The sequence below is a fragment of the Salvelinus alpinus genome, chromosome 18 (genome assembly GCF_045679555.1).
Source record: "Salvelinus alpinus chromosome 18, SLU_Salpinus.1, whole genome shotgun sequence".
In the NCBI taxonomy this organism is placed as follows: Eukaryota; Metazoa; Chordata; class Actinopteri; order Salmoniformes; family Salmonidae; genus Salvelinus; species Salvelinus alpinus.
This window is the reverse complement of record NC_092103.1, coordinates 41,986,255-41,996,480: the sequence shown is the minus strand read 5'-3', so window position 1 is coordinate 41,996,480 and position 10,226 is coordinate 41,986,255. Positions and strand designations below refer to the sequence as shown.

At 43.7% G+C, this 10,226-nt stretch overlaps 1 long non-coding RNA gene across 2 annotated transcripts; it reads left to right on the top strand.

Annotated features, from left to right (window-relative positions):
- Positions 1 to 313: 313 nt before the first annotated feature.
- On the top strand, positions 314 to 9,976 carry LOC139544350 (uncharacterized). 2 transcript variants are annotated; one of them, XR_011668852.1, is made up of 2 exons: positions 314 to 389; positions 9,257 to 9,976. It is a non-coding gene; the product is annotated as an uncharacterized lncRNA (long non-coding RNA). The 2 variants fall into 2 exon arrangements; XR_011668851.1 differs by having other exon boundaries at positions 315 to 416.
- Positions 9,977 to 10,226: the final 250 nt, after the last annotated feature.

Below are 10,226 nucleotides of genomic sequence, written 5' to 3'. Positions count from 1 at the left end.
GTTTTGCAAATTCATAACATATTGTACGAATTGCAATCCGTAACATATCATATGTAATGGATGATGGACATCCCCAAATTAATACATAACATACGAAATGTAACATATCATACTAAATGGAGTGACCTGGTTTAACACTTAATTTGTTATGTCTGTCTCTGAGTCCAGGTTGGAAGGAGGGTAGAAAGAGGAAATGCTGAATTGCCAAGAGGGAGAGGCCGGCTGCATCCTGCAGGGGAGGGGAGGCTAATGTCAGAGGGACTGGCTTGTGTCTCCTCCCACCTGGGGTTTTTGGTGCAGTCCGGTGCCTAGTACAGCATGGTCCCTTCACTCCTCAAAACACTCCTAATCTAGCCTACCCCCCGGGACGCTCCGACCCACCGACACAGGTAGACAAATTGGAAAAAACAACTGGGGTGGGTCTCTCTTTGTATCTGCTTTTAAAGGACTTTCTGGGTTGATATCCGAACTGAGTTGGTTGATTGAGGTGTAGAATGAACTGTTTACATGCATGACAGTTTCTGTCAGTCTTTCAGTCCAACAAAGCTGCATTTCAGTATTGAAATCTTAATTTCTTGCATCCTCACAGATAAAGACACAGTAGTGTGTTGTATGCCTTCTTAAACATGTAAGAATTTACAGTAACATTTACAGCATTTACAGTAACATTTACAAAATTGACAGTAACACTTTAATCGCCTGGCACCTACGTAACGACTTTCTAACTCATGCATTACCCGTACCCATTTATAAACTGGGTGGTTCGAGCCCTGAATGCTGATTGGCTGACAGTCGTGGGATATCAGACCATATATATATGGGGCTCCCGAGTGGCGCAGCGGTCTAAGGCACTGGTTCAGTCCCTGGTTCAAATCCAGGCTGTATCACATCTGGCTGTGATTGGGAGTCCCATAGGGCAGTGCACAATGGGCCCAGGTTTGGCTGGGGTAGGCCGTCATTGTAAATAAGAATTTGTTCTTATGACTTGCCTAGTTAAATAAAACAAATACCACAGGTATGACAAAACATTTACTGCTCTAATTACGTTGGTAACCAGTTCATAATAACAATAAGGCGCCTCTGGGGTTTGTGGTATATGATCAATATACCACGGCTTAATCAATCAATCAAATTTATTTACAAAGCCCTTTTTACATCAGCAGATGTCACAAAGTGTCACGCCCTGACCATAGAGGGCTGTTTATTCTCTATGATGGTTGGGTCGGGGTGTGATTAAGGGTGGGTTATCTAGGGGAATTAGATATCTATGTTGGCCTGGTATGGTTCCCAATCAGAGGCAGCTGTTTATCGTTGTCTCTGATTGGGGATCATATTTAGGTAGCCATTTCCCCATTGTGCTTTGTGGGATCTTGACTATGTATAGTTGCCTGTGTTCACTATTATTAGCGGCACGTTTCGTTTGTTCGCGTTTTTGTTCTTTGAGTTTTTCTCTTCCTATTAAAAGAGATGGAAACATCTTGGTCCACTCTTTTCGACGAGCGTGTCACAAAGTGCTGTACAGAAACCCAGCCTAAAACCCCAAACAGCAAGAAATGCAGATGTAGAAGCACCGTGGCTAGGAAAAGCTAGAAAGGCATTAACATAGGAAGAAACCTAGAGAGGAACCAGGCTCTGATGGGTGGCCAGTCCTCTTCTGGCTGTGCCGGGTGGAGATTATAAGAGTACATGGCCATAAAGGCCAGATTTTACTTCAAGATGTTCAAACGTTCATAGATGACCAGCATGTGATTGTAGTGGGTGCAACAGGTTAGTACCTCAGGAGGTCGAGACAGCAGGTGCGGGAGAGAGAGTCGAAAACTGCAGGTCCGGGACAAGGTAGCACGTCCGGTGAACAGGTTGAAACTGGAGCAGCAGCACGACCAGGTGGACTGGGGACAGCCAGGAGTCATCAGGCCAGGTAGTCCTGAGGCATGATCCTAGGGCTCAGGTCCTTCGGGTCCTCTGTGATGCGTCGTGCCTAAGAACAGCCCTTAGCCGTGGTATATTGGCCAAATATACTACATGGGTAAATGCAACAGAAAGATGAAAATAACAGTAGCACTTCATATCAAATCAAATCAAATGTTATTTGTCACATGCGCCGAATACAACACCTTACCGTGAAATGCTAACTTACAAGCCCTTAAGGAAACTTTTGAAATGGCTATACATAACACATTCATAACATCTGACATAAAGAGTACATAACACCTTCATAAATGCTGTGTCAGCCTTAATGTATCCACCAGGCAGACATGAATGTAGCGACTGTGTAAGGGAGGTAGCATGCAGATAGAAACAGATTTATCCCGAGACCGTAGAAATATCGAACAGGAAGTGACCTCTGTCTCTGCTAGTGATCATCTGTTTTTTTTAGCGCTTAACGGGGGACTTTATTCTGACACACTGGTTCCACATTTATGTCATGTATGACATGGATGTTACATACATATGTTCTAAAGGCTGACACGACATGTGTGAAGGTGTTATGACGTCTTTATTTCAGGTGTTATGAATGTGTCATATATACCCCCTTCATAGAAAGTGTTTCCAAAATAACTTTATTGACATAAATTGTACAACTGGTTATGAATGCAGAACCTATGGGTTATGAATGTCCTGTGAAGTCCAACTTCAAATAAAATACCTTCAAATGTTACAGAATGCATAACACAGCTCTCTATTAAAAACAAATTAAATGAATATTCCAAATCCTGTCTGAAAGGTGACTAAACCTCCAGCCGCCATGCAAAGATGGAAATAAAATTACTGGGATAGCAACAGACTAATTACAGAATTAGGTGGTGCTTATTCTGCAAAAAGCCGTTTCTCAACCACATGACTATGTGAGTTTTGTCAGCCATGGGCTAAAAGCTAATGCCCTTATTCCCAGCAGAACAATTAATAGGATTTAAACCCAGCAGTCAGTCAAGTCCTGCTCCATCCTCAGGATACGTCCCAAATGGCATCCTATTCGCTATATAATGCACTACTTTTGACCACTAATGAGGGAATAGTGCACTGCATAGGGAATAGGGTGCCATTTGGGATGCAGGTTCAGACTCCATCCCCTCAGACAGACACCATGTTGTTTTGGCTGGCTCTGAGGGCTCTGCATGGCGATTAGTCTGACAAACTAATCTTCAACTGCTATGTTTTCTCCCCAACAACAGCTTAAGGTTATGTCCCAAATGGCACCCTATTCCCTATGCAGTGCACTATTTTTGACCAGGGCCCATGCCCTATGTAGGGAATAGGGTGCCATTGGAGATGCAAAATACGTTTTTTCCAGAGGTATAATAAGGTCTAGTTGGCATTTTTTGTATGACATCATCACTTGTTTGCACTGTGGTGGAGTTTGTACCTGTGAAACTAATGCCACTAAAGATTTGCATTTTCCTTGAGTTCTGTAACCCACAGAGTCCTGTAACCCACAGAGTTCTGTAACCCACAGAGTTCTGTAACCCACAGAGTTATGTAACCCACAGAGTCCTGTAACCCACAGAGTTCTGTAACCCACAGAGTTCTGTAACCCACAGAGTTCTGTAACCCACAGAGTTCTGTAACCCACAGAGTCCTGTAACCCAAAGAGTTCTGTAACCCACATAGTTATGTAATCCACAGAGTTCTGTAATCCACAGTGCGGACCACCATAAAATGTAACAGTAAATGCCTCGCTTGATCCTCCAACAATAGTCAAATTAGAGATACTGGTCATAAAACTACCACTCTTTCACGCTCTTCACATACGCTGCTGCTACTCTGTTTATTATCTATCCTGATTGTCTAGTCACTTCTACCCCTACCTACATGTACATATTACCTCAATTACCTCAAACTACCTCCTACCCCTGCACATTGACTTGTAGTTAGCCTCGTTATCGTTATTTTATTGTGTTACTATTTCCTATTTTATTTTTCTTACTTTTGTTGGGAAAGAGCTCGTAAGTAAACATTTCACAGTACAGTCTACACCTGTTGTATTCGGCGCATGTGACAAATAAACTTTGATTTGAACCCTTTTTTTCTAAGAGTATATGAGGTAGTTTACATAATGTATCCCACAACCACCCATTGACTGGGACCAATTGTAGTGCATAAGACCAATACCATGAAAAACATCTGAAATATGGTATGCATGGCTACAGTAGGCTGCATGGCTACAGTAGGCTGCATGGCTACAGTAGGCTGCATGGCTACAGTAGGCTGCATGGCTACAGTAGGCTGCATGGCTACAGTAGGCTGCATGGCTACAGTAGGCTGCATGGCTACAGTAGGCTGCATGGCTACAGTAGGCTGCATGGCTACAGTAGGCTGCATGGCTACAGTAGACTGCATGGCTACAGTAGGTTGCCTTCCCAAGTTCTCTCACGAACCTTCCCAAGTTCTCTCACGTCACCCCGCTCCTCCGCTCTCTCCACTGGCTTCCAGTTGAAGCTCGCATCCGCTACAAGACCATGGTGCTTGCCTACGGAGCTGTGAGGGGAACGGCACCTCCGTACCTTCAGGCTCTGATCAGGCCCTACACCCAAACAAGGGCACTGCGTTCATCCACCTCTGGCCTGCTCGCCTCCCTACCTCTGAGGAAGTACAGTTCCCGCTCAGCCCAGTCAAAACTGTTCGCTGCTCTGGCACCCCAATGGTGGAACAAACTCCCTCACGACGCCAGGTCAGCGGAGTCAATCACCACCTTCCGGAGACAACTGAAACCCCACCTCTTTAAGGAATACCTAGGATAGGATAAAGTAATCCCTCTAACCCCCCCCCCCCCCCCCCCCTAAAAGAGTTAGATGCACTATTGTAAAGTGGTTGTTCCACTGGATATCATAAGGTGAATGCACCAATTTGTAAGTCGCTCTGGATAAGAGCGTCTGCTAAATGACTTAAAATGTAAAACATGTGAAATGTAAATGGCTACAGTAGGCTGCATGGCTACAGTAGGTTGCATGGCTACAGTAGGCTGCATGGCTACAGTAGGTTGCATGGCTACAGTAGGTTGCATGGCTACAGTAGGTTGCATGGCTACAGTAGGCTGCATGGCTACAGTAGACTGCATGGCTACAGTAGGTTGCATGGCTACAGTAGGCTGCATGGCTACAGTAGACTGCATGGCTACAGTAGGTTGCATGGCTACAGTAGACTGCATGGCTACAGTAGGCTGCATGGCTACAGTAGGTTGCATGGCTACAGTAGACTGCATGGCTACAGTAGGTTGCATGGCTACAGTAGACTGCATGGCTACAGTAGGCTGCATGGCTACAGCAGGCTGCGGTACACGTTAAGCAAGCAGCTTGGCGTCCATTACAGTTGCAAGGTCATAATTACATTGAGGTTAAAAGAAGCAGTTCATTCTATGTCTAATCTAACGGTTTGCCAAAAATGATTCCTCCCAATAAGAATGGCTTCAAAACATTGTTTCCTTCATAGACTGAAACAGCTATTACCTCACGTAGCAGAAACTACCCATCCTGCAATATTTCCTGTCATTTACCCAATGAAGGAAGGAACATTTCTGTCTTTCCCTGGACTAAGTAGGAAAGTTGGAGTTTGAGAATGTTCACAGCACCAAAGTCCTGGGAATCCAGGAAGTCATTCTAGTCCAAAAAGAGAGATAACAGATAGGCAGATATTTGGGGTGCATCCCAAATGGCACCCTATTCCCTATATAGTGCACTAGTTTTGACCAGAGGCCCCCAGTCGAAAGTAGTGTACTATTTAGGGAATAGGGTGCCATTTGGGATGCATGTTTCCTCTCATGTTTCCTTAGTAGTGGCTATATTAAACAAGGCTAATGTTTTTCTCAGTAGACTGCAAGACTTTAACAGAGTGTGCCACTCTACTTGGCCTATTCTGTGGAATCTCAACATTTCCAAAGAAAACTAAGAATCCAGTGTCTAGCCACAGCAACATGTTGGAGCTTACATCACAAGCATGCCTTCATGCAACTCTGGTACATATAAGGAAGGAACTTTGCTCTCTGTCTCTCTCTCTCTCTCTCTCTCTCTCTCTGTCTCTCTCTCTCTCGCTCTCTCTGTCTTTCTCTTTCTAATTCTCTCACTCTCTCTCTCAATCTCGCTCTTTTTCTCTCTTTCTTTCTATCTCTGTCTGTTTCTCTGTCTCTCTCTGACTCTTTCTCTCTCTCCTCTAGTCGGAGTAGGTTTTTCCCTCCTTTTTTTTTTTTTTACAATCTGTTGGTTCCCAGGGGATCCAAGCTTTATGAGACCATCTATCAAGTCCATCTATTCTTCAGAGGTTCAAAAGAGGCACCCTACCACTCCACTGTGCCACATGAGTGGCTGAGGTGCAAACATCCAACCCTGGGGTCCGGGTTGATGTTGTCGGGGGTCATCTCAAAGACACTTACAGTGGACAAAGACATATTGTACAGTGTCCGTAGACAACCCTTAGTGATGGGTTGTTTTGGTGGTGTGGGTATATTCCTACGAGGATCACCCTATAAATAGAATACATTTATTTTCCTTTCAAGAAATAGAAATGTGTTTAAAAACTTTTTGTAATGTTATAATATTCCTTGTGCTGTTACAGGCTTTGGTTTTTCCATTTATATTTTGAGGTTGGATGTTAGCACGTTAGCATATGGGGCGCACCGATTGGTGTTACCTCGTTAGTCAATATGTGTTACCCCAGTGCTGGTTGCCATGTTGTTAGTGGGAAGGTGTTTCACCTGTGCTGGCCCAGATGCTATTTAAGAATGGCTGGCCGAGTTCTCCAGTTGTCTTGAGAGATGTGGAGAGTCAACACCTTTAGTTGACTCTCCCTACTTGATTTCTAGAAAAACATTCCTTTGTCTGATTTTCCCTGTTTTTGTTTTTCTCCACCATGTCTGTTTGCTTCCTGTCTTTAAGTTTGGTGTGGGTTTTTATTTTGTTTGCCTCTTCTGGGGTAAATTTAGTGGGCGCTCATGGTGGGTGTCTTTAAGGTCCCAGTTGCTGTTGCTAGGCAACGTTCAGTGGACACCCCCACGAGTGTCATTCAGAACCCCTCCTAAAACCCCACCTGTTTCACTTTGGTTGTTGGTCAGTGACTCTTTGTTAGTTCCCCTTTCTGTTCTGGCTGGGGAACATAACAGTATCCTTCTGCCCAGTGTGTATTCAACTTTTCTAAAGTATGGTATCTTTATAGCTTTGTCTTATTTTCTTGTGTTTTTTTGTGGAGTATATTATTTATATTGTTTATATTGTGTTGTCTAAGTGTGTGTGATTTGTGTGTAAAACTGAGTAAAACAATGTAAAAAAATAATATATAAAAATATTCATGCTTTTTCCCAATAAAAATAAATAAAAAAATTAAATAAAAAAGTCATTACAGAGGAAAGGGGAGAATGGTAATCAACGTGGCTGAACATGGTGTTCCATCTGCCCGGGCATGCTTTGGGCAGGGTTTCTGAATGTCCACTCATGCATGACTAGCCTGGTCCCCGATATGTTTGTCATTTCATGTCAATTCCTTATCACGCTAAACAGTCATGATAGCACAAACAGATCTGACCAGGCTAATGCATGATGGGAGGATCATAGTTTTGCCTAATATCAGGAAATTGTTTTCCAGATCCAGGCAATACAAAGATGGTTTATTCCTCACTAGATGTGTTGACTTGATTTATGAGAAGATCTTGTCTATTACCTTCTAGGGGAATTTTGATTCGACTTTAAAGAGACCTTTCAGGGGATGAGTGGATGAATGGGTTCATGCTCAGTTTTAAAGATTAAATACTGTCGAATTTCAGGTATATTCTCTCAAATGTTCCTTTCTCACAGGTGTTTTCGTCTGGATTTCTTCCGAAGGTACACTAAAAAAGTCTCTCATTTCGGCAAAGTGGCAAAAGAGCACAGCCCTCAACATAAAAGTGCTGACAAATCGATGTCTCATGCAAATCTTAACCAGGGCAGCTTGGCTTGACTCCACTCTGAGAAAACTAGTTCAATTTCTATCAACTAGCCTAGCGGAACTTCACTTCAAACGTTCATCAAGTAGTAAAGATAAATCCCTCCCAAAAAAAACAGGAAGTGAGTGGTAGTGCATGTTGCGATTGGTGCGATTGTGTCGTAGATGTCCTTTTCCGTAGGAGAGGAGAAAAGGTCTTCACAAGTGAGGATGTTTGAAACCCAGCGATGTCTGAACATACCATGTGGCCTTCCCAGATGTCCGGTAGCAGCCTCAACGCTAATGAGACCTCAAGGCTTCATCTGGGTGGGGGGGGGGAATAAGTGACGCACGCACTCTTTTGATTTCTTCCTGGACACAGGAAAGAGGGGGCAGACAGAAGCGATGCACATTTCCTCTCTATTAGGAAATCCTGCACCAAATAGAATGTCTATCAGTTAGTTAGTTATTGATGAAATCCCAGCAGGCAAAACTGGTTGGAAAGACGTCATTATGACATATTTTATGATCAGCTCAGGTCGTTCATCATTAGATTTTCTTTTAAGACCTCTTCAACTGGTTGTAATCTGGTTGTTCTGACCAGATTAATAACCTAAATACGTCTTTCCCTGATATCATGAGGGTTGTAAACTCGTTACCTGACGTCTTAACTTCCAGAAAACCTTGTGATAACCTGAATATAACGTCAAAATGACGGCCCGTGCCAAATTTTGGCCACTGGCCTGCCGCTTTATTTTGACAATGTAGGGAAAGTAAAACACATTTATAGGTGCAGTATCTACAGATTTAGCTCCAAACGGATCTTCACAACATTGTCACAAACCAACAATGGTTGTTGGAGCATTTGAGTGTGACTATTCTATTACCGTATCAAATCAAATCAAATGTTATTTGTCACATGTGCCGAATACAACAGGTGTAGACCTTACAGTGGAATACTTACTTACAAGCCCTTAACCAACAATGCAGTTTTAAGAAAATACTGAAAAAAATAACATAAGAGATCATAACATTGAGTGTAGGAGATGGTTGGAAGACTCATGACTATGGTGAATGTTGATTTGGGACTTCATGTTCCCTTGAGACCACAGAAGCTTCCACAGTTGTCGTTTTGTGTAGTGGCCAAGTATCTGTGTGTGTTCTGCCTTGGCAGCTCGTGTGGTGGTGAGTGGCTGTGAGTTGTGACTCTCTCTCTCTGCCTCCCTCTCCCCCTCTCTCTCCCGCCTTTATCGCTCCCCCTCTCTCCTTCTCTCCCTCTCTCTCTCTCTCTCGCTCTCTCTCTCTCTCTCTCTCTCTCTCTCTCTCTCTCTCTCTCTCTCTCTCTCTCGCGCTCTCTCTCTCTCTCTCTCAGTCTCAGTCTAGTAATTATAAAGGTCATGGAGGAACAGCAGCACTGCCTTGAACCAGCTCCCTACCTTGAACCAGCTCCCTGCCTTGAACCAGCACCCTGCCTTGAACCAGCTCCCTGCCTTGAACCAGCTCCCTGCCTTGAACCAGCACCCTGCCTTGAACCAGCTACATGCCTTGAACCAGCTCCCTGCCTTGAACCAGCACCCTGCCTTGAACCAGCTCCCTACCTTGAACCAGCTCCCTGCCTTGAACCAGCACCCTGCCTTGAACCAGCTCCCTGCCTTGAACCAGCACCCTGCCTTGAACCAGCTACCTGCCTTGAACCAGCTCCCTGCCTTGAACCAGCACCCTGGTCATATTTATTAGGCGTGGACGAAACGGTTCAGAATAGAGTGAAATGGGGAGGTACTACTATCTGAACTTCCAATAAGAAACATGTTTTTGTTTTATATTATGCTACAGGGTGTGGCTTAATGAACAGTTGTCTTGTTTCATGTTTGGCTCTAAAATGTGTTCATACATTTGTAGTTTTGCATTAATTAGTACTTGTTTTTTACACGCAAGACGCATAACTAACAGTATAATTATGGCACCAAGACATGGATTAAATTGATTAAATTGTCCCCCCCCTCATCAATCTACACCCAATACCCCATAATGACAAAGCAAAAACTGTTTTTTATAAATGTTTGACATTTATATAAAAAAAACTGAAATATCACATTTACAGTATTCAGACTCTTTACTTAGTACTTTGTTGAAGCACCTTTGGCAGCGATTACAGCCTCAAGTCTTCTAGGGTATGATGCTACAAGCTTGGCACACCTGTATTTGGGGAGTTTCTCCCATTCTTCTCTGCAAATTGGATGGGGAGCTTTCCTGCACAGCTGTTTTCAGGTCTCTCCAGAGATGTTCGATTGGGTCCAAGTCCAGGCTCTGGCTGGGCCACTCAAGGACATTCAGAAACTTGT